The 25,242-nt window shown below is 44.6% G+C and overlaps 1 long non-coding RNA gene across 1 annotated transcript; it reads left to right on the top strand.

The window, feature by feature from the left end:
* The first annotated feature begins 1,769 nt into the window (after positions 1-1,769).
* Positions 1,770-24,548, top strand: Gm32275. The gene is made up of 3 exons (XR_373533.3): positions 1,770-2,302; positions 19,589-19,715; positions 22,711-24,548. It is a non-coding gene; the product is annotated as a predicted gene, 32275 (long non-coding RNA).
* Positions 24,549-25,242: the final 694 nt, after the last annotated feature.

Raw genomic sequence — 25,242 nt, 5'->3', positions numbered from 1 at the left:
GTGTGTGTGTGTGGTGGATGAACATGCACATTAGAGCAGAAATCAACCTTGGATGTCATTCCTTGGGAGCTGCCCACCTTGATTTTTGAGACACAGTCTCTCAGGGTCAGCTGGCTGGTCAGGGAGCCCCATGGAAGCACCCATCTCCAGCTTCCCAGCATGGGGATATGGAGTGCCCCAGGCCTGACTCTTTACAGATGGGTTCTGGGGAACAGAACTCGGGTCTTCATACTTGCATGGCTAGCACTTTAGCAACAAGCGGTGTCCACAGCCCTAAAAGTCATCACCTTAAAGACTTATTTTCGTTTTACGTGTGTGTGTGTGTGTGTGTGTGTGTGTGTGTGTGTATGTGAAGTATATGCCACATGTGTTAAGGTACTGCTCACAGGCCAGAAGAGGGCATCTGATGCCCTGGAGTTGAAGCTAGCTCAGGCTCTCCGACCAGCCTTCCGTGAACTGAATTGTACCCCCAAAATTTATATGTTAAGGCCTAATTCCCAAAGTGATGGTACTGGGACATGGGGACTTTGGGAGGGAGGTAGATGGGGTTGAAGTCCTCTTGCTGGAAATTAGTGTCCTTATCAGAAGAGAGCCCAGAGTCCCCATCATCATGTGGGAACACGATGAAAAGAAATGGCTGACTGTCTGTTGGCCAGGAAGAGGTCGTCACTAGAACTTCCAAGTTTCTATCCTGCCCTCAGTTTCTCAGTCGGCAGCTTCATCCACTGAGCCATTTTTGCTAGTCCTCCATCTTATTTGTGATCGCTTACTGAACCTGAAACTCACTTATTGGCTGGACAACGCCCCCTGGTCATGATCATAACTGTGCACTCTTTATTCTTACACTGGCCTATTTGATTGATATATAAATCTCTGCTAGGATTGGGAAGCCCAGCAGTGAGTTACACATGGCTAAGGCTCTAGCTAGGGCTTTTTGTGTCGTCATCTTCCCCGGGCAGAGCTACTCTCTGGATGCCTTGTTAGGAACTAGACCTCTTCCCTCTCCTGGGTGTGGGGCACCTGCCACTGTGCTTGCCACTGGTCAGAGTTCTTGCCTGTCATCTTCAAAAACCCTTGCAGTTTTCCCTTGACAATTTTCTCCCATGAAGTTAGGCTTTCACAAAAGACAGGCCAAGAGGCAGTCTAGAGCTGACATCTGGAACATCAACTTTTCGCAAGGTCAGGATTGTCACAGTGAAGGTAAAGCAGGAAGGGTTGAGGCCCCCCTCTTCCCTGAGGAGTGGTTGGAAGTTGTCAGGGGTCAGGGGAAGAGGAGTCCTTTTAATCAGGGGTGCAGCCTCTTGTAAGTTGCCCGTGCTCCAGTCAGTGCTCCCCACCCATAGGAGAGGTCTTGCTGAAAGGAGAGGGGTTCTGAGAGAGCCAGAGAGGAACGGGGGTGGGCATGTATGAAATGATGACGATGCATTATAGATACATGAAACTGTCAAAAATAAAATAAAAACAGATTTGAAAGATTTTTTCTTGTTTTTTATGTTTGTGGCATATGTGTGTGTGTGTGTGTATATATATATATATATAATTCATCATTTATTACTGTTGCTTTTCTTCCTAAATACTAACATTTTTGCCTAATTTTATACATATAATTTTGTAATCTTTCTTTAAGAAATATTTTTACTTATTTCACACACATATTTAATGTGTCTTGATTGTGTCCTCCCCCCAGCTCTCCCCTCCCACTCTCCCCAGACTCCCCTAACTCCTGCCCCTCCCACACTCACGGCCTCCTTTGCTTTTTCTATTTATAAACCACTGAATCCAACTAGCACTGCCTGCAGAAGCATGGGCAACCCACCAGTGGCCATAGCCGCGAAGAAAACACTCTTCCCGCAGCAGCCATCAAGCGGTGCCTCAGTTGAGGGTGGGGCCTTATGAGACCCTGTCCCATGCACACCAGAATGAATGACTTTCTCTTGTGCAGGTAACTGCAGCTGCTGTGTGCTGGTGAGTGAAATGGCCAGGTCACCTGCAGAAGATGGCATTTTACAGCACACCTGACAATATGTCCGCTTAGCAGAACAGTAGTTGTGGGCTCCTCCTTCAGTCCTCTGTGTCCTCTCCAGCCATGGCTTTGACCAGGTTGACAGTACAAGGCATGAATTTCTTGCTGTGGAACAGGCCTCTGATCCGATCAGAAAACAGTCGGTTATCCCAATGAGAGCTGTACCACGACTGCACCATGGGCACATCTTTCCTGGAAGGCCCATGGCTGATTAAGTCCACCAATGGCTTTTCTCCCAGCAGCCTGCACAGCACCGTTCAGCAGAGAAAAGGCTTCCAGGTCAGTTCCTGCTTGATTTTTCTGTCCTGCAACCAAACTATGTCATATCATCAGCAACAGGGTCTCACCATCTAATGATGGTGGGCAGTGAAAAGCAATGTCAACAACCTCTGTTGTTTTGAGGTTCCTCTGTGGTTTCCCTAACCAATATCTCACAGGAAGATATCCAATACCTGGTTCTGATGTTTTCATCTAATAACCAGCGTCTTCTAGGGGAAACACTGTCCACCCATTCAGGTAGTTCAACTTTTTAAAAATATATATATATGTATTTTAAATTAACTTACAAAGTAATGGGTTTACACAAAGCTTTATCATAATCCTTAGTATCTCATTCCAACCCCCTGCTAATCTCTTTTTAAAGAAAGATTCTTGAGGTTGTACAACATTCAAGTTCCTTAAAACTAATCCTTGTCCTAATAAGACAGAGGCAGGAGCTGAGCACTTCCCGCTCTTGCCGAAGAACCTGAGAAAAGCTTCTATTTGCAGTAGATGGTGATGAACACAGGGAGGCCCACAACTGGCCAAGGTATAGACGATAGAGACAGTGGAACACTCAGACCTAAGTGGGACATTACATCACATCCCTGCCTCCCATGGCTCAGGGATCATTGCGGAAGAGGAAGGCTGGAAAGAGTGTAAGAGCCAGGGGTAGTGGAGGACTACAGCGTTCTCCCAGCACAGCAGGGCATCTACACAGTTGAACTCACTCACACTGGGTGTAACAGCATGCATGCACAAGCCCCAGGCAAGCTCAGTCCTCAATACAGTCTCAGTATGGGACACAGAGCAGATGTGAGGTCCCACCCTTAGCAGGGGAACTGTTGACGATCAAAGCTGCTGGAGACCAGAGTCAGGTTTTCTTTGGGAGTGCAATGTCTGGTCTGTTGATCACACTGCAGTGGATGGCTGTACATCGGAGAATATGTGGGACAAGGACACACAAATTGGGTGGATAGGAAGAGAAGTAACTTTGGGAGGAATGAACATGATCGAAAAGTATTGTCCAAAGTTCTCAAAGAGCTAATGAAGAATGATCTCTGTATCCAACTGATTGTGTGATTCAACTAAATCTGGGGTATTAAAAATCATCAAATAAAAGGATATGGATGTTCTAGGGTGTCGATGTATGGTCCATAGTGTTTTTCTAAGGACGAGCACGCCAAACTACATTGGTCACTACTGTATTGGAGTATGGATTTTCTCTAAATTTCCTCAAATAATTGGCTTTCTCTTTTCTTTCATCTTTTCTTTCATTTTTTTTGTATTGGCTGTTATTTTCCTTTAAGCTTTTCTTTGTATGCATGCATTGTGCATGGCACTTCATTACATAAAAACATTTTCATACGAGAATGTATTGTGTTGTATTGAGTGTCTGCCCAATGCCCACTCTGCCCCACTTTCTCCCTACTCCCCCATCATGGCGGTTCCCTTTGTTTTTCCACACAGTTTTGTTTCTATTATCAGACAGACAGACATGCATACATACATGCATACATACATGATTTTATGTATCTACAGAAATCTAGGAAAAGAGAGCAAACCTATGATGTTTGTCTTTCTGAGATTGGCTTAATTTGCTTAATGTGATTCTCTCCAGTTTTCCTTCAAGTGACATAAATCTTTGATTTTCTTTAGAGCTGAAAAAATTCCATTCTGTCGGCATGCCACACTTTTCTTATCCATTCCTCTGATACATTGGTCCCATAACTTACCTGTTGCCACCAGCGCTGCAGTTAAACATTGATGTGCAATTGTCTCTATGACATGTGGGCATGGAGGCTCTGGGTGAATACAAAGTCCTTTTGTACTTGACCTGAATTGGCTATGTGACACCCCATAACCCAAAACACTTTTCTCTGAATTTCCTTACTGTCTTGGTCCCCTTCGGGTAATAGAACAGGATCCAAGAAACTAGATGGTTTATGCACGATGGAGGTTCTAAAGGCTGGAGAGCCTCATGGTCCTGACAGACTCCATGTCTTCCTCGTGGACAAGCGTCTTTCCACATTTCTTTACAAGGAGGAAGGGAGAAGATCCTAAAAGACATCTTTCATAAGGGCACTAATCTTATTTATGAGGGACCTATCCTCGAGACCCAGTGATTTCCCCAGAGATACTGCCTTTTGATACAACTGTCTTGGTGACTAGGATTTTAATGTATAAATCACAGGGAGGGACATAAGCAACGAATACATTTCAAAGGAGATTAATGTTGATATGTTACTTCTCAGTAACTTACAAAGTATTTTTATGTTTTTCCAATTTCACCTGTCATGCCAGAAATACCCCTCCCCACACCTGGGAAACCAATATGAAATCCACATTGCATTTAGTTCTGTGTCTCTCGCCTGATGATTTTAACCTTATTATTTGATGAAGGTGGTTTCTGCTAGCTTCTCAGTTGTAAAGATTTTTTTTAATCGTTTTCCCCCTTTGAGACTATATTCCATTCCTCGCAATATGTTTGAATTAATTAATTTATTTATGTCATTGCATTTATGGGTCCCTGTTTTAGGCAGTGTGTTATACCCTGTTACTATCTTTATTTCCATGTTCAAATTGTCCCAGATTTAGCCAATGGGAGCTCCTTCCAGCTTGTTTCTATGCTCCTTTGATAGAATAGATATAATTCTTTGAACACTTTAAGATATTTTAGGCTCATCTTATAATTTCCCTGTCTTAGATCCGGAACCAACCATTTCTTTGAAGAAGGCTGATTTCTGTTAGGAGAGAGAAAAGGAAGAGATTGAAAAACAAAGATTTAGGCATTGTCTGTGCTCATGGCCATGGCAGTGCTGTGACTTCTAGCCCCTCTAAGTGACAAAGCTAGGAAATACCCCTGTGTTTCCATTCTCTCTGTCTGTCTGTCTGTCTGTCTGTCTGTCTGTCTCCTCTCTGTCTCTCTGTCTCTCTGTCTCTGTCTGTCTGTCTGTCTCTCTCTCTCTCTCTCTCTGTGTGTGTGTGTGTGTGTGTGTGTGTGTGTGTGTGTATACCTCTCTATATCAATATGGGTACATTGGAAACTTTGTTTCCACTAACACCTCCCCCCCCACCAAGACAGGGTTTCACTGTGTAGCCTTGGTTATCCTAGAACTCGCTCTGGAGACCAGGCTGGCCTCAAACTCACAGAGCTCCACCTCTCTCTGCTCCCTGAGTGCTGGGATTAGAGGCGTGCATCACCACTCAACACCTCAGATCCTAACCAGCACCTGAGCATTAACTCCTGTCTCTTCTGTACTATGACTTTTTTCTCTAGCAGTGAGAAGATGGCCCCCGTTTCCTAGGTATGTTTGCCCACTACATCAATTCCTTCTATGTTCCCTGTCTTGTGTTATCCCCAATTGTCTTCTTCCCCAACCTTCCCACTTGGGTTCTAATGGTATAGATTCTTTGAAAGTGATAAAGCCTTTCTCACCTTTTGGTAGGTTTAAACTCTGAGGAGCTAGGGTGGTGCCAACTGAATCCAATGGCTTCTGAGTTTGTTGTCTCAGGCCCCAGAAGAATAAGGAAACTTGGACAAAAAGAAGAGTGAATGTAGACTTATTAAAGAAATATGAGATTGGACTTGCAGGAGTGGGAGGGGCCGTGTGGAAGGAATATTGATATGGTGCTTTGTCTAGTAGTCTTTGATAGGTCTTATGATGGGAAATGATTGGAGACTGAGTAATGGCTGTTGGGACTGGTCATCTTTAATACATTGAGACTAAGCCAATAAAGAGTCCACATGCTCTCTGCATGCATGCTCTGTAGACCCAACAGAGTTATTCATCAATTTAAGGGAGCAGTCATGTGCTATGTGGCTAGTCCATGATCCACCACGATCAACCATGACCCCTGCCCTTAGACAGCCTAAAGGAAGCAGTCTTCTGTGTCACTGACACCCCTGTGCTGGGTCGTGCACAGCAGGGAAGCTCTCCTGTGTTCTCAAGGAGCTGGGTGATTTATGTCATAGAGGGCCACCTCATGTGCACATACTGATATCCATTCCTGGGCCCTGCAATCCTGTACTGGACCCTGTCCAAAGGATGCCTTCTGTACCTAATGCAGACTCCTTCCTACACCAAGGCTAAGGGTACGCCTAGCTATGAAGATGCTGCCCTTACCTACACTCAGGCTGAGACACCATGCATATCCATTCCTATATTAATTATTATAACAATAGGGAAACTTTGTAAGCTTTCCTCACAATAATTAGGACCAAGAAAAGAATGTTGAGGGCTGGTGAGATGGCTCAGTGGGTAAGAGCACCCGACTGCTCTTCTGAAGGTCCAGAGTTCAAATCCCAGCAACCACATGGTGGCTCACAACCATCCATAACAAGATCTGACTCCCTCTTCTGGTGTGTCTGAAGACAGCTACAGTGTACTTACATATAATAATAAATAAATCTTTAAAAAAGAAAAGAAAAGAAAAGAATGTTGATATATTTATTTCTAATGAACATTACACTGAGATCAGAACTAAAAATAACAGACATTAAGATGGAATACAGGAAATAAAATGTGTTCATTATTCAGAGACTACATGATTTTGCTTAAAGAACGTTTAAAAAATGGAGAAAATCAATAAACGAGTACAGAAAGATCGCTAGATACAAGGCCAATATTTTTTAAACTGTGTTTATATATACTATGGTAAAATACTTTAATATTTAAATCATATCACTTTTATATAGCATCAAAACATGCAATACTAGCCAGAGTGAATGTTGTGTATCTTTAATCTCAGCTACTTAGGAAATTGAGGTGGGTGATGGGAGGGTTGAAAGTTCAAGGCCAACTGGAGTGACTTAGTGAGATTCTTTTTCCAAGATGCACACACACACACACACACACACACACACACACACACACACACACTAAGGAGAGGAGTAGTAGAGGAGATGCACTTTAGTGGTAGAGTGCTTACCTAGCAAGTGTGAGGTTCTAAGTCAATATTTAGTTGAAGAACCATATCTTTTTTGATTGTTTGGGTTTTGTTTTTTGTTTGTTTGTTTGTTTGTTTGTTTGTTTTTGATTTTTCCAAGACAGGGTTTCTCTGTGTAGCCCTGGTTTTCCTGGAACTCACTCTGTAGATCAGGCTGGCCTCAAACTCAGAAATCTGCCAGTCTCTGCCTCCCAAGTGCTGGGATTAAAGGCATGCACCACCACTGCCCAGCTAAGTCAATTCTCATTCTCTCTCTCTCTCTCTCTCTCTCTCTCTTTCTCTCTCTCTCATTTTATTTCTTTTTATTAGATATTTTCTTTATTTATATTTCAAATGTTATCTCCTTTCCTAGTTTTCCCCTCCAAAAATCCCCTCTCCCCTCTCCCCCAAGTCAATTCTCTTATCCTCACAAAAGACAGACCTAGAAATAAACCTAGCAAAATACACAGAAATGCTGTCAAAAAATAATCAAAGAAGCCTAAATAAATGCTAATAGACAATAAGACTCCAGTGTTAATTTCTACCAAATTTATCAGGTAAATGCAATGCCAAATAAAATCTCAGGGGTTCTTTCAAGGGAAATAGGCTGATTCTAAAATTTCCTGAAAATCAGAACCAAATTGCAAAGTTGATATTGAAGACTAGGAGGTTGGATATAGTAATGCATGCTTGCAAGCTCAAACCAACTACATAGCAAGACCCACCAAAAATGGAAGGAAGGCAAGGTAGAGGAAGGGAAAGAGAGATGGAGGGAAGATGAGAAAGGAAAGAGGAAGAGGGAGAGAGGAATGGTCCATCTACTTATAAATCAATAATAAAACATTATATTAGTGCACTTGATATTAGTGCAATAGAGTGGAGGGTCCAGAAAAAGATTTCCAGATTTGTGGATACTTGTTTTATTGCCTGGTATGTGACAAACACCTGTAGCACTTGGGAGACTGAGGCAGAGGGGTTGTAAGTTCAAAGTCGTACAGTGAGAACTGTCTCAGATAAAACAAAGAGCCAGGGAGAAGGCTCAGCTGGTAAAGGCCACCAAGCCTGATCACCTGAGTTTTGTCACCAGAACCCACATGGCAGACTTGTGAGGTGACCTCTAACCTACAGGTGCACATGTCATACCTAGCATCTCCCCCAGGTAAATAAATACATGCAACAATAAATTTTAAAATATGCTATTCCAGCACTCTGAGAATTACTGTTTAGTTTGTTTTGTGATGGGTGCTGCTGAAATAATTACAAATTTAATCTCTACTGCATACCACAGGCAAAACCTACTATGCGTGGATCATAGAATAAACCTCCCTACCCTCCAAGACTGAACCCAGGGCCTCATACTTCCTAAGCACATGTTCACACTGAGATCCACCCTCAACCTTGAGTGAAACTTCTGTAAAGTAACACAGGGAGATATTCTCACGACTTGGAGGAGACAAAGACTTCCTAAACGATATAAAATCATTAGGTGTATGTGATTGGTAAATTGGACTACACAGCTTTCATTCGTCACAAGTCACAACTGAGGGCTGGGGATACAGTTGAATAGAGGAGAGCCTGCCTAAACTGTGGGGCCCCAGGTTCAATCCTCGGGACTCCTGAAATGAGTCCTGCTAGAATTATCAAAAGAATACACAGGGGCTAGAGAGATGGTCCAGTCAGGAAAATACTTGCCACACGAGCACGGACCTGAGTTCAGATCCTGACACCTAAGTAGAGATCAGGGTGTGGTGGGGTATCTGTAATCCTAGCACTGGGGAGGTGGCAACAGGAGGATTCCTGGAACTTGATCTTCAGTTAGACTGGCCAGTCAGTGAGCTCCGGGTTCAATGAGAGAGACGCAAAAATTAAGGCAGTGGGCCAGAGAGAAGGCATAGTGATTTAAAGCGCTTGTTGCTCTTACAGAGCTCTCAGGTTCAATTCCTAGCACTGGAATGGTGGCTCACAACACCCATAACTCCTGTTCCAGGGGGTCTGGTTTCCCCTTCTGAATAGAAATGCACATGGTGCACACACATGCAGGCAAAACATTTATAAGCATAAAATAAAATAAATTTTAAAATAAGGCAGAAAACAATAAAATCAGATGCCCAGCATCACCCTTGGCAGCATGTGCACATGAACCTGAATGCGTGTAAGTGAGCACATGTATGTGCATCGACCACACATGCAAGCGCACACACGTGCACAGACACACACGTGCACAGCTACAAACGAATAAGTAAATCAGGAAGGCTGAGCGCAGTGGCACACACCTTTACTCCCAGCACTCAAGGTCCAGGACAGACTCTTCTACATAGTGTGTTCCAGGACAGACTCTTCTACATAGTGTGTTCCAGGACAGACTCTTCTACATAGTGTGTTCCAGGACAGACTCTTCTACATTGTGTGTTCCAGGACAGACTCTTCTACATTGTGTGTTCCAGGACAGACTCTTCTACATAGTGTGTTCCAGGACAGACTCTTCTACATAGTGTGTTCCAGGACAGCCAGGGCTACAAAGTGAGAATTAGGAAAAACCAACCCAACTTTTATAACAGGGTAAAAGACTTAACTGAATCCAACATTTCACAAATGGAAATGTCTAAATGGCCATTACGCTTCTGAAAAGGTACTAAATTTCACTAAACATTAAGAAAAACAGATCTAAATTTAAACCGTGATGAGATACCACTGTTACCTATTAAAATGGGTAGAATAAAAAAAAAAAAAAAAAAAAAAACCAAAACGGTGCAGGACAATGCCAGGGAGAGTGTGAGCAGTAAGCACGCCTCCGCATCGCTGGCCAGTGTGAGCTGATGCTCTGGACACTCTCTGTCCACCGTTCACTAGAGCCACTCACATGCACATCCTGTGACCCAGCATTTCCCTCCCCAAGTGCACCCACAGAAGTGCATGCATACTCACTACAAGACGTATGTCAGGATGCACTTAGCCAGGATATTCTAAGTAGCTCCCCAGGAGAAATTACTCTGATGCCAATTACCTTAGTTGTCTATTGCTCCATAGGACAAAACTCAGTTCCAAACCCAGTGGCTTTAGATGATAGCCCTTTTAAATTGTACTTCTTTTTGTTTTGTGTGTATGAGTGTACATGCATGTAGACATGCGTGTCACATGCATGCCTAGTATTCAAGGGCTAGGATCCTAGTTCCTGAATTTTCTAGGCTACTGCCCACCCCAAGGCCTTTGCACGAATGGTTTCTTATGCCTGTAATGCTATTTTTCTGTCTTACCTAGTTAACTCCCAATTACCCTTTGTATTGGCTAGTTTTGTGTCAACTTGACACAGGCTGGAGTTATCACAGAGAAAGGAGCTTCAGTTGAGGAAATGCCTCCATGAGATCCAGCTGTAAGGCATTTTCTCAATTAGTGATCAAGGGGGAAAGGCCTCTTGTGGGTGGTGCCATCTCTGGGCTGGTAGTCTTGGGTTCTATAAGAGAGCAGGCTGAGCAAGCCAGGGGAGGCAAGCCAGTAAAGAACCCTCCATGGACTCTGCATCAGCTTCTGCTTCCTGACCTGCTTGAGTTCCAGTCCTGACTTCCTTGGTGATGAACAGCAGTATGGAAGTGTAAGCCAAATAAACACTTTCCTCCCCAACTTGCTTCTTGGTCATGATGTTTGTGCAGGAATAGAAACCCTGACTAAGACACCCTTCATATGGGTCTCTCCTCAGACAAGCCTTCTCCTTTCCCCACTCTAAAACAGATAGTTTTCTTAACAGTCCTTATCTGCCGCACACCTCCCCTCTATAGTACTGTGCCGGTTTGATTGAGATGCCCCCCACAAGTCCCTGTATCTAAACACTTCATCTACAGCTCAGTGCTGCTTAGGAAGGGTTAGGACAAGTGGCCTTGTGGGAGGAGGTGTATCACTGGGGGACGATTTCAAAAGCTTCCTGCCACCTCCAATCTACTCTCTCTGCCTCCTGCTTGTAGATGAGGATGTGAGCTCTCAGCTGCAGGCCCCAGCTGCCTGCTGCTATGCCTTTGCTACACCGTGATAAACTCTATCCTTCTGAAATCAAAAGGCCAATAAACTTTCTTGTATACGTTGTCTTAATCATGGCGCTTAGTCACAATAGTAGAAAGGCAGTTAAGTTGCTCAGCTCGGTTGTAAGTGTATATGTACTTAGCACTCACTAATCTCCATCCCCTGTAGCCTGTGAATCAGTAAGCCTCTGTTCTCTATTATACCCCCCACACCTAGAAGAGTGCAGGAGCCAAGAATTTGCTTTTCTTTGAACTAATGGAAGTGAGTTTGAACACTGTCTGGAGGCACTGACAGGGTCATTTCGGTCATGAGGATGAGGTATGGGGTCATGAGGATAAGGTATGTGGTGGATTGAATGAGAATGGTCCCCAGAGACTCAAGTATTTAAATGTTTGGTCCCCAGTGGGTGGAGCTGTATGGGAAGGATTGGGAGGTGTGGCCCTGTTGCGGGAGGTGTGTGATGAGCTTTGCAGTTTCAAGAGCCCATGCTCTTCCCAGTGTTCTGTCTCACGCTTGTAGAGCTGGATGCAATCTCTCAGCTACTGCTCCAGCACCATGGCTGCCTAACTGCTGCCATGCTCCCCACCAAGATGGCCACAAACCAACCCTCTGGAACTGTGAGCCCCAAATTAAATGTTTTCTTTTATAATTTGCTTTGGTCATGGTGTTTTGCCACAGCAATTAAAGAGTAACCAAGACAAGTTGTGAGGCTGAATGGCTTGATGCGAAGTTCTCAGCTTTGCAGTCATAGCCAGTCTGCATTGTCTGGGTCCTCTTATGTGTGTAGAGTAGGCTGTGTGTATTCCATAGTACAAAGCTTGATTCTAGCAAAGGTAGCATTGCCCTTTTGTTCTCTGACCACAAAAGATCTGCCAAGCTCTTAGCTTGCTCTCTGATGAACTTGCATTGAAGGAGGAGGAGGAAGAAGAGGAGGAGGAGGAGGAGGAGGAGGGAGAGGAGGGAGAGGAGGAGGAGGAGGAGGAGGGAGAGGAGGAGGAGGAGGAGGAGGGAGAGGAGGAGGAGGAGGAGGGAGAGGAGGAGGGAGAGGAGGAGGAGCCAGACAGGTTGAATCTTGCCAACTTGCATCACTACAGATACCCTCACATCTGCATCTTATGACTGGCTGGATGCTCTGCAGCTGGGGTGTGTCTGCATGGGGCAGACAGGAGTTCTATAGAAGTCAAGGGTTTCAAGACCTTTCAAGACCCAATTCAGAGGTCTCCTCAGACCTTAGACCTATAATTAATCAATGGAATTCTTGTCACATACCATAAGGAGTCTTGGAACTCAAGCAGCCCAGGTTCTAAAACTTCAACTCTGCTCAGGACCAAGTTCTTTCTATCCTCAATTCTCTTTCTTTTCTTTCTTCTTTCCTTCCTTTCTCCCCTCCTTCCTTCTTTAATCTGTTGTGTTTACATTTATATATTTGGGGCAGTGCGGCTCAGATAGAAGTAAGAGAACAAGTTTTGAAGAGTTGGTTCCTTCCTTCCACCTTGTTTTTGAGGCAGATTCTCATTATTTCTGCTACTGTGCCACATACACAAGCTTTGGATCAACTCTCCTGTCTCTGCCTCCTATCTCCCCATAGGAGCTCATTTAAAACAGTCTCCATCTCTTGTTTTCTTCTTTAATAATTTATTTTGGAAAAGCAAAACAAGACAAAACAAAACAGAGTATCCAGGCGAGGCTGCCTTCAGACTCTCTGTAATTCAGGATGACTTTGAATTTCTTACCCTTCTGCTTCCAGAATGCTGGTACTGGAGGCATGTGCCACCACGCCCAGTTTGTTTGGTCTTGGGGCTGAAGCCCAGGTTTCTGGACATGCTAAGCACGCGCTCTTGCCTCTGAACTCCATCCCTGCCCCTGGAAACCAGTCCCAACACAGAACTATGTTAGTCCTTGGGGTTTTTTCTAAGCTGAATAATATTCCATTTATGAGAGATAGTGCAATGTAAAGCTGGTTCTCATGACGAACACGTGCTGTCCAGTGTTCACGAGGATGAACAAGGATGTGATGGGTATTTGCACATAAGGCACTCCATAAGTGCATGAGGCTAGAGATAAATTTCTGGAAGTAAAATTGCTGGGTTTTAATTATGTGCAATATGTTTTCTATAGAGGTTGTATCAATTTACAGCCCCATTCCTCAAGTGTGCTTCACACTTCTTTGATACCTTAAACAGAACATAGAAAAGGTGGTGGGTGTTTCCAGGGTTTCTGCATCAGGAAGCAAAGATGAAGGTCTGGTAGATGGCTCAGCGGTTAAAAGCAGACAACATTGTTGCAAAAGATTCATGTCAGGCAGCTGTCAACTGCCTGCAACTCCAGTTCCAAGGGATTTGATGTCCTCTTCTGGTCCCTAATGGCATGACACTCAAATGCACACATCTCCACACAGACAGACAGACAGATGCATGTGAGTGTGTGCACAAACATACATACACACATACATACACACAAATACACACACACACAAATAAAATTTACATAAAACCTAAAATAAACAAAATAAACAAAAGGTGTGTGTGTGTGTGTGTGTGTGTGTGTGTGTGTGTGTGTGTTGAGACAGGGTCTCACTGTGTAGTTCTGAAGTCCTAGAACTCACTATGTAGATAAGGCTGGCTCTGAACTCACAGAGATGCTCCTGCCTCTGCCTCCCAAGTGCTGGGATTGAAGACATGCACCTCCATGTCCAGCAGTTTTATTAATCTTTAAAAAGAAAAAAAAAAAAAAAAGGCAAACAAATCAGTAGTCTACTAACCCAGTCGTGAGAACTCGTTCCAACATGGGCCTCCAATCCTGAATCCCGGCAGACTCCCACCAATGCTTATCATTGTCTGAGGCTGCTAGGTTATCCATGTACAGCCCCAACTTCAGAACTTACATTATTTCTGCAGCTAGGTTGTCCTGTCCACAAACTGTCCACTCTGTGTGTCTTTTCTCCCCATCTCCCTCTGGCAATCTCCTAGTCCTCCCTCAGCCCTGAATGAAGAGCCCTCTCCCCCATTTAACAGTATCATGACACTCCCAGGAGAATTCTCAACTCAATCACAGCACCACCCTCTAGGAACATAATCACCCACTGGGATGGTTAACCTTAATTGCCAGCTTGATGGGCTATGGAATTAACCAAGAGACACACCTCTGGGCCAGCCTGTGAAGATGTTTCCAAAACTAATTCGCAGAGTGGGGAAAGACCCTCACGGTGGGTGGGACTTTCCAAGGAACGATCCTTGGATATGAGCTCAGACAAAAAAAAAGCGGCATCACCTGCAGACCTTTGCTTCTTGCTAACCCGTACTGCCACCATCCTCCACTGAAATCATACCCAGCTTCTCTAAGGAAGCACAGCAACTCTGGGGAATCTTCCGGGCCTTCTGCACCACACTGGGACTGCGGTGTCTTCTGACTCAGTGATTCGGCAGATACCCGTTCCCAGGCTACCCTTGAGCGACTCAGTCCCGATCCTGAAAGCTAGTCTAAGTACACCCAGCTTTATAATGCATATACGTTCGTTCTGTCTGTTCTATTCCTCTAGAGCACCCTGCCTCACCCACCCACATGCTTGCCTCCCACCGTGTGCTTGAGGAGAGACGCCTCTTCTTCCTCTTTGGGCCAGTGCCCTGCACACTGTGCCTGGCACATCACCTTCACAGGAAGTTTGCTGCAGAGTGTGGGAAGAGTACAGTTGTGTGGGGCCTGCTGGGAGTCAGTTCCCTTTTCCCTTCCAAGTGGGCCAGAAATAGGACACTTTCAGATGTTGATAACTGTCTGTATCTGTGGATTTCTTCTCCCAGAATCTTCTCTGGTAAAAGCGGTATCTTCAATGCCTATCATGGTATCCGAGGGACAGCAGGTGTTCCCTAAACATTCTCTGAAAAAAGAGGGGGCAGATCTCTGATCAAAAGATCCTCTACAACACAGATGGGATTTATTCCTGTGTGCTAGCCCCAAGCTTTGGATTCTCAAGTGACAATTCTATGTATTTTATTTCCTTGTATATGGAGGGGCACAGATCTGAGCATATCCATGAAGGATTATCTAGATCAGATAGTTGAGGAAGGAAGTCCTACCCTAAACGTGAGTTGTAGCAGCCATAGGCTGTCATCCTAGGCAAATAGAGAGAGACAGCGAGCTGAGTGAGCTGAGCAGCAGTGCTCATAGCTCTCTGCTGTGACTGATATGACTTAGCTGCCGCACTCTCCTGCCGCCATGGCTACACTGACCTGATGGGCTGCACCCTCAAACTAACAAGCCCTTTCTCCCTCAAGTTGCTTTTACCAAGTATTTTTCTCAGCCTTAGAAAAGTAAATAACACAGAAAGCATGGTGGTACACCAACTATACATACATACATATATATATATATATTGTTTGTTTGTTTGTTTTTCTCAGTCCATCCTGGATAAAGTTTCTCCTCCCTCCACTCCTCCTGCCCCTCCCCTCTCACTCAGATCCACTCCTCCTCCATTTCCCTTCAGAAAAGGGCAGGCCTCCCAGGGAAAGCCACTGAACACAGCATAATAGGATTCAATAAGACCAGGCACAAACCCTAATATACTAGGAGAGGCAACCCAGTAGGAGGAGAATAAGGATCCCAAGAGCAGACGAAAGAGTCAGAGATACTCCCACTATTAGAACACCAATCTAACAATCATAACATACATGCAGAGGACCTAGGTTAGACCCATGCAGGCTCCGTGATTGCCACTTCAGTCTGTGAGCCCCTGTGAACCCTGCTTAGTTAATGTCTGTGGGCCAGAAACACATTTTATATGTAAAGAAACGAGGCTGGTAAGATGACTCAGTGGTAAAAGGCACCTGTCACAAAGCCTGACTGCCCCAGCAGCCACACAGGGAAAGGAGAGAACAAACCCCATCCCCCAAAATTGTCCTCTGGTGTGAACACATGCAATTTAAGGATTACAAAAGAAAAAAACCAAAGAAGCAAGTTGAAATAAAAAGATACCATGCCAACACAAAAAGGAAGCCATGTGGCTATATTAACATCACATAAACAGACTTGGGGAGTGGGGTGTAACCCAGAACAAAGATCGTTTTAGAATCTTCCACTCATCAAGTGGACATAATGGCCCAGCTGTTTATGTCTTTTACCATGGTTTTAAATGCTTGATCCCAAAAGTGATAGAACCGCAAGGAAAAACAGACATAGGTACAGCTATCTTCAGATAATTCGGATTCTCTCAATCACTGATTGAGCACAGGCAGAAACTCACAGAACTCTAGGAGAACACCACCAGCTAGCTTGTCCTGAATGACAGTTACAGGACACTCAAAGTCTGCAGCACACACGTTCTCTCCAAGAGCACAAGGACCCGTGTTACCAAAGCTGGTCATATTTCAAGCATAAGACAATTTAAATTATTATTAAAAGTATTCAAGCCATACAATGCATAGTCTCTAATCACACTGGAATCACATTAGACACCATTTACAAAAAGCTCTCTAGAAAACTTCCAAACATTCGGAAATTAATTAGGAATAGCGTATTTATAAATAGCTTGTGAGTGAAGAACTTGAAAGGGAAATTATGAAGTATTTGGAGTTGGAGGAAAACGGAAACGTGAACTAGGCATTTGGCACACAGGGTAATCACAGCACTCAAGAGGCTTATGAAGTGCGAGGATTGTGAGTTCGAGGCCAGTGACACTCTGTCTCAGAAATAAACAAATAAAAAAAGAAAATATAAGGAAAACATGACATCTTAACTTAAAATATTTTTTTTTAAAGATTTATTTATTTATTATATGTAAGTACACTGTAGCTGTCTTCAGACACACCAGAAGAGGGAGTCAGATCTCATTAGGGATGGTTGTGAGCCACCATGTGGTTGCTGGGATTTGAACTCAGGACCTTCAGAAGAACAGTCGGGTGCTCTTACCTGCTGAGCCATCTCACCAGCCCCAACTTAAAATATTTGAGACATTTCTAGATGCATAGTACTTAGAACCGTTTTGTTTGTTTTTGAGACAGGGTTTGTTGTTGTTGTTTTGGTTTTTGGGTTTTTGTTTTTGTTTTTTCAAGACAGGGTTTCTCTGTGTAGCCCTGGCTGTCCTGGAACTCACTTTGTAGACCAGGCTGGCCTTGAACTCAGAAATCCACTTGCCTCTGCCTCCCAAGTGCTGGGATAAAAGGCGTGCGCCACCACCGCCCAGCTCATTTGAGACAGGGTTTTACATAGCCCAGGCCATCCCTAATTCACTATGTAGCCAAGGATAACCTTGAACTTCTTATCCTCTTGCCTCTACTCCCAGAGTGCTGGTGCAGGCTTGTGTCACCACAGCTGGTTGTGTACCGTGCTGGCAATTGACAGCACAGCTTCATGAAGGCAAGGCAAGCATTCCACCAAGCCGGCTACACCTCAGCTCTAGCCTATATCGAACTCCTAAAAGGTTTCAAATCAATGCCAGCTCCCATCATGAGATGAAAAGCCACATAACACGGTGTAAAACTGAAAATAAAAAGAAATGGAAATGGAAAATAGAAGGGGAAAAAATCAATAAACTAAAAATAGGTAAGTGCAAGTCATAACAGCAGGCTGGGCTGTAATCCCAGCACTCCGGAGGCAGAGGCAGGCGGATCTCTGTGAGTTCAAGGCCAGCCTGGGCTACAGAATGAGTTCCAGGACAACCAGGGCTACTTAGTGAGATCCTGTCTTGAAAACAGCAACAAATAATAATAATAATAGTAATAGAAAAGATAAAATCTCAATATAGATGTAAAAGATTTAAAACGGGTTCAATCATTTCTCAATTCAACAGGAAGAAATTTAAAATAATAGCTAAAAATCAAATTGAAAGTTTTTTTCTTTTGAGAAATATCAATAAACTGACAAACTTCTTGCAAAATATCTTGGTATGCTCTCTGTTGCTGTGATAGAGTACCTTGGCCAAAAGTAACTTGGGGAGCAAAGGGTTTGTTTGGTCTACAAGTCTGGATTACGGCGTCTTATGACAGGAAGTCAAGGCAGGAACCTAGAAGCAGGAGCTGAAGCAGAGGCCGGCCACTGAGGGTGCTGCTTTCTGGCTTGCTCCCCATAGCTCGCTCAGTTTGCTGGCTTACACCTCCCAGGCTCGCCTGCCCAGGAGTGACGCCACCCACAACAGGCTGGGCCGTTGGACAAAAACAAAACAAAACAAAGCAAACCCTAACCAGCACAGCACACTAGTCAGGAGAAATGGATGGGAGACTCAGATTTCTGATCTTAGAAATAAAAGATGCATTGCCCCAACAGAGTCTAAAAATCACCAACACTCTCTCAGCCACAGAAACCAGAGTTCAACTGTTAAAGAAACTGAATGTGTAGCTACAACCTTCCCATCAGGGACACCCTAAGCTCTGGTGGCTCTGACATTTAAAAGAAGAAATAGGGCCAACTCCTCAAATTCTTCCAGACAACTGGACATGGGTCATGTTAAATGTTCACCATCCAGGTCAGGACTTTCTCTTTTTAAGATTGGTTTTCACTTTATGTGTATGAGAAACCCACATGTGGATCAGTGTCCTGAGGTGCCTGGAATTACAGAGTTTTGAGCAGCCACATGCATGCTGGGCACCATATTAGGGTTCTGTGCAGGAGCAACACACTGATCTTAACCAATGGGGAGAATGGACTAAACCTCTGAAACTGTAAGCAAGCGCCAATTAAATGCTCTCTAGAAGGACAGTTGCCATGGTCTCTTCACAGCAGTAGAACACTATAAATGAATACAAAGTTTCTGGTGGAATCAACAGTCTCAAATGTGATGGCTGCACAACCAAATGTTCTAAACGGAACTGTATACTTATATGTAAGTTACAGAGTATGGGAGTTATGCCAATAAAGTTATTATTATTTAAACATCAGTAAATAACTTGTAATTAAACTAAACAAAACTTGTAATTAAAACAAAAAACAAACAAACAAACAAACCAGCTTGGCTTGGTGGTACATGACTTTAATCCTAACACTGGGAAACAGAGGAAGGCAAATCTGAGTTTGAGGCCAGCCTGGTTTACAGAGCTACAACGTGCTACACAGAGAAACCTTGTCTCAACACAACAAAACAAAACAAAATCAAAGGACATGGGGCCTCAGCACGGTTCAGCTGGTAAAAGCCTTCCTGCCAAGCTTGATGGTGATCCCTGAACCCACATGGTGAAAGGAGAAACCAGACCAAGTCCTCTAACCTAGAGAGAGAGAGAGAGAGAGAGAGAGAGATGTTTACAGAAATAAAAGGAAGAACATTCTAAAAAATCAAACACTTTTGATAGAAAGGTCCATAACGATAAAGCTCTTGCCTGTTTTTTCTTTTATTTATTTATTTGTTTGTTTGTTTGTTTGTTTACATCTGTGCCTGGGAGTCAGTTCATCCCTTCCATCCTGCTTCAATCATCAGACTTGGTTGCAAACGTCCTTCCCTGGATTCTCACCAGCCCTTGACTGCTCTATTGGCTGTTGTTAACTCCAACACCAAACAAAAGTCTCACAAATGGTAAGTAAAATTAAATAGTGACTGAAGGAATGCGTGCAAAAGCCCCCGTCAGGGAAGAGCACGGTTCACAGGTTCATCAGAGAAAAGAAAGCTCCCAGTGGGCACTGGGAAGACACTGGGAGTCTGCAACCAATTGTCTCAGTCTCCCTGCAGAGCCGTAGGAGCCACAGAAGGGTTTTAGAGAAGGTAGATCAGATTTACATTTGAAAAGAACGCTGACAGCTGGAGAAAGCCTGGAAAGATTAGGGCTTAAAAAGTTGGACTCTGCAACAAAGGAAAGTTAGTGACCTTGGAAAACTCAGTGCAGGTGGAGCCCGGGACTGACTGGAGGGGGCTGGAAAGCAAGTGTCGCAAACGGCATCTCTCTCTGCAAGGCCTCTTCTTCCGCCCTATGTCTCCAGGGAAACGGGCCCAAAATACACTTGGCTTAAAAAGTAACAAAGACATGTTCCTATGCATATTCACGCACAGCCGGCTCACCGCTCACCGGTCCATTCTGAGTCTGTTCAAGAATTGCTCACCCTGACAGAGGGAAAATTCATGCTCTCAGCTCCCACCAGATGCCTTCCATTGCTGAAGGAGAAAGGAGGACAAAGAAAGGCTGCACAGGACAGAAAACACAAAGTGTTCCCTGTGGCTTTACCAGGCCTCTCATTAGGTCCCTACAACCTAGAACCCAACCCTCGACACCTAAGACAGTGGGAAATTCTGGAATAAGGTGCTTGCCACGGGTGTGACTAAATGTCTGAACTCAGAACTGAAAAGATTGGTTTCTAGTTGAGTTTTCTCCAGCCATAGGCAAAACTATGGGCAAGCAATGTAACTTCTCTGAGTGTCCATCATCTCAAAAATGAAGAGAAAACACATGCCCTGACCTACTGACAGATGTAAGGAGGGGACAGACATGCAAGAAGAGATCTACATTCTGTGAGGCCAGAGCTCACCCAATTTCAATGAGCTCCTTAAGAAAAAGTGGTGGCGCACGCCTTTAATCCCAGCACTCGGGAGGCAGAGGCAGGCGGATTTCTGAGTTTGAGGCCAGCCTGGTCTACAAAGTGAGTTCCAGGACAGCCAGGGCTATACAGAGAAACCCTGTCTTGAAAAACCAAAAAAAAAAAAAAAAAAAAAAAAAGAAAAGAAAAGAAAAGAAAAAGAATATGAACACAGCCTTGGTCTACAAAGAAAGTTCCAGGAAAGCCAGGGCGACACAGAGAAGCCACCTTGGGGTGGGAGGATATAAGCACAAAAATACAAAAGTAGATACAAAATCTGAACGTTCACTTATACAAGAAAAATTTACACCCAAAGCCCCAGAGCTGAGGGTCAACATATAGGAAAACCACCACACAATCTTTGTTTAAAACAGGATCTGGCTGTCACTTGGGCCTCAACTCTCAGACCTCCCAAGCAGCTGGGACAACAGATGCACTCCACTGTACTGAGCTAAGCTGCACAGTCTTTAATCTTTTTTTAATATTTATTTTTATTTATGTGTACCTGTATCTGGGTGAGTATGAGCCACATGTGTGCAGACACCCATGGAAGCCAGAAGAGGGCACTGGACTGCATTTTTTGCAACCTACTTTTTTTTTTTTTTTTTTTTTTTTTTTTTTTTTTTTTTTGGTTTTTCAAGACAGGGTTTCTCTGTATAGGCCTGGCTCTCCTGGAACTCACTCTGTAGACCGGGCTGGCCTCGAACTCAAATCTGCCTGCCTCTGCCTCCCGAGTGCTGGGATTAAAGAAGTGCGTTACCACACCTGGCTGCAACCTACTTTTAATAAGGGTTCAACCTCTCCTCTAGCCCACTACCCAGCAGAGGTAGTGGAAGAGAAAAGTCATTAGGATTTGGGGGAAGTGGACCTGTTCAGCAAGAGCCCTTTGGGGGCGAGCTCATCTTGGGCAGCAGCTCAGTCCCACAGCAAACACCAAATATGACTCAGCAGCTGCAGTCCAGTCCTTTCCTCAGGCAGACAGCAAGCGTGAATACCAACTGGCCGGAGGAGAGGCCTCGGAAGCAGCAAGGTGCTGAAGGAGCCTCACAAGAAGTTCTTATTCTAGGTCACTGAGTTTCTCTCAATGGCGTCCTTACCACCAGTTGAGCTCAACAAAGCTATGTAAGGCAAACCAATACATGCATGTCGTCATTGAAGAATACTGGGGTAGCGGAGCTCACTGCTCGCCTCCCACTGTCGGGGGGGGGGGGTCATATTCATACTCCTTCATCACAGGTCCTTTCACGTGTTTGCTGTATCAGAACATCCTCTGTGTCTGCTTCAGGAAAACGTTCTTTCACGAGTCTGCTTTACCAGGGCACCCTTTCACCTGCCTGCCCCAGCAAACAATCAGCTGACACAACTAACTTCCCAAGTAAACTAGAAGCTTCCACTTAACTGGATTCCTTGGCTCTAGAAGTCACAGGCAGAAGTGAGCTGCCCAGTGTGGATGCCTAGAACCAAACTCAGGTCCTCTGGAAGAACAGGAATTGCTCTTGACCTCTGAGACATCTTTCTAAGTCCCATCTTTAATGACACATCAATGACAACCACAATTTTACATTATTTTCATCCTTGGAGAAAATAGGAAACTCATTCAGTTTTTCTCTCTTTGTGATTGATCAAAATGTGTTATTACGGTAGTACAGTCCTTATCCCCAGGCGATATTCTACAGCCCCTGGTGGTTCCAAAGCTGCACACAGTGCCAGTCCCTATACATACTATGTTTCCCCTTATATATGCATACCTATAATAGATTTAAATTTCTAAATCAGTCACAATGAGACAGATTAGAGAGGACCACCTCTCCCTGAGGTACTGGAGTAGCAGCTAAGGAGCCCCATGAGATACTGTTAAAATTGTTATTGTTAACTGTTGTTAAAAATGTTGACAATAAGCTTTTATTGTAACCACCCCATGTTTCCTTTTAAAAAGCTAAGATGGGGGTTGGGGCAATATGACTCTCTAATTAATGATTTTACATCCTTCCCTGGTGTTTCAGTTGTCCTGGGCAAAGGACTGTCCTCCACGCAGTGAGGCCAACAGTCTCCACCCCAGCACCGGCCACTTGGAACACTCTGTCAGTGCCTTGAGGAAGCTGCACAGCAACCACAGCTGCTTGCTGCCGGCAGACAACTCCAGGCCTAGAAGGCACCCTCCCGTTTGTGACTGCTTCAAAGCAGCTTGCACCAGACTTTTCACCATCACAGACCTTGAGGAACTCTAGAAGTCCCTACAGCCATTTCCACTCCTGCCAGAAGAGATAATCTGCCCTGGTGGTGTAAGAAGGGGACAACTGCTGGTATTAGTGCATGCCTCTACCTTTACTGCGGGCTGCGGTGACTGGTGCCAGATGTGGCTCAGAGTTTGAGTGAAGGACTGTCATGTTTGGCACAGATAGCCTTGACCTGTTCCCTTATGGTTTGAATCTGAAATGTCCCCCCAGAGGTTCACATGTTTTTAATACCTTGTCCCAGATACCAGCACCGTTGTGTATGGTTGTGGAATCTTCAGGTGTTAGGGCTGGTTGGTGGATGAGGGTCACAGATGGGCGGGTCTTTGGGGCGATAGACAGCCTGACTTCCAGTATCACTCTCCACTTTCTGGTTGGTAACCACATTGAACAAGCCTACACTACAACCTGTCACAGAAGAGCCACTCTGCCATGCCTTCCTGGTTGTGACAGGGCCAAACTAAACCCCACTCCTCTGTTTCTACTAGGTATTTAGTCACAATGAGAAGGACAGCATCTAACAGACCTCTTTCTAGCTACATGAGCAGGCTCTTAGATAACTTTTTGAGTCACTAGGTAGACACCTCCCTGTGCTGAGCCCTTCGCCACGCTATAACATTAGGCTCAATAAGTGGCTTCTCTCCAGTGGCCTTTCCTTGCCTACTACCGACCTTCATAATTAATAGAATAAGTTGAGCTCGTAACACGAAGAGAGGGTGACAGACATGGCAGCAGAGTGGTGTCAGTGGGCATAGCAGTTGCAGGAACAACAGCAGCAGGAGCCTTGAGAAGACAGCCAGAGTTCTAGATAGTGGTCAGGCCAGAAACAACAGGAAACAGAGGTGTTGAGGGCTGGGAAAAGCTTAAGGACAAGAAGTTACAGGCCCTAGTCACTAAGGAGAAGCCAAGGTTTAAGGGTCAAGGGTCTCAACACCCTAGTTCCAGAGATGCAATACTTACTACTGTAGAGCTGACGGGCACAGCATGTAAGGCCTGCTCAAGAACGGAAGCCACTGCCTCTCATTGCTGCTAAAGCCAACAGTTTACAACGGCTGCTGAATGCCAGCACTTAAAAGCCAGAACATTAAGCCTTCAAGATGTGCCCATAAATTTCTTGATTCTAATTCTGTAGCATAGGCCCCTAACTCTCAGGGCTTAATGGAGTCCCAAGCCCTAGACCTTGAGTGCTTTAAAGGCCAGGATGGCCAGCACTGGGCTAATGTTTCCTCTCTGACTCACAATTGATTCTTGTATTTATTTTCTTTTCTCCTCTTCCTCCTCTTCCTCTTCCCCCTCCTCCTCCCTTCCTAAGTTTCATGTAGCCCAGGTTGACCTCAAATTCACTTTGTAGCCTTTAATCCTCCTGCCTCTACCTCCCAAGTACTGGAATTACAGGTATGTGCCACCACAGATTTTTAACTCTAATTTCTATCTGGGTCGAATAAAAGAACCCCAGCCAACAGATTAGTAGCATCAGCAAGATACTAACAGCTAATAATAAACCAGCAAGAGTTATTTGAAACTATAGCTTTCCCAGCCAGGTGGTGGCACACACCATTGATCCCAGCAGAGACAGGCAAATCTCTGTGAGTTAGAGGCCAACCTGGTCTACAGTGCAAGTTCCAGGATAGCTGGGGCTATACAAAGAAACCCTGCCTCAAAAAAACCAACCAACCAAACAGAACTCTATGGATCGCCCACTGGTGAAACAGTGGCACGAGCGTTTTGGGATAACTAACTACTGTCCAATTGGATTTGAAGCTCCATCCATGGGAGAAATTCACGACTGGTACTGTAAACCTACTAGCCCATGGCTAGTAGCAGGGAAACGACTATTGTTGTTTTGTGGAAGACATGCCAAACTACCTTCTAAATGTTTGCTTATATTTGTTTATATCCATCTGTCCTAGGTAGGGTTTATTGTTACTGTGACGAAACACCATGACCAAGGCATGGGGAGGAAGGGGATTATTTGGCTTATACTTCCATATCACTGTTCATCACCAAAGAAAATCAGAACAGGGCAGGAAACTGGAAGTAGGAGTGGATGCAGAGGCCATGGAGGGGGCCTACTTAGCTTGGTCCTCGTGGCTTAGTCAGCCTGCTTTCTTATGGCGCCCAGGACCACCAGCTAACCCGTAATGGGCTAGGTCTTCCTTCATCAATCACTAATTAAGAAAATGCCTTACAGCTGGATCTCATGGAGGCGTTTCCTCGGTTGAGGCTCCCTCCTCCCAGATGACTCTAGCTTGTGTCAAGTTGATGTGAAACTAGACAGCACACCTCGGTTAGTTAGTACAG

Source organism: Mus musculus, chromosome 1, assembly GCF_000001635.26.
Source record: "Mus musculus strain C57BL/6J chromosome 1, GRCm38.p6 C57BL/6J".
Taxonomy (NCBI): Eukaryota; Metazoa; Chordata; class Mammalia; order Rodentia; family Muridae; genus Mus; species Mus musculus.
The sequence above is the reverse complement of the archived record's forward strand: the minus strand, read 5'-3'. Positions and strand labels throughout refer to the sequence as shown.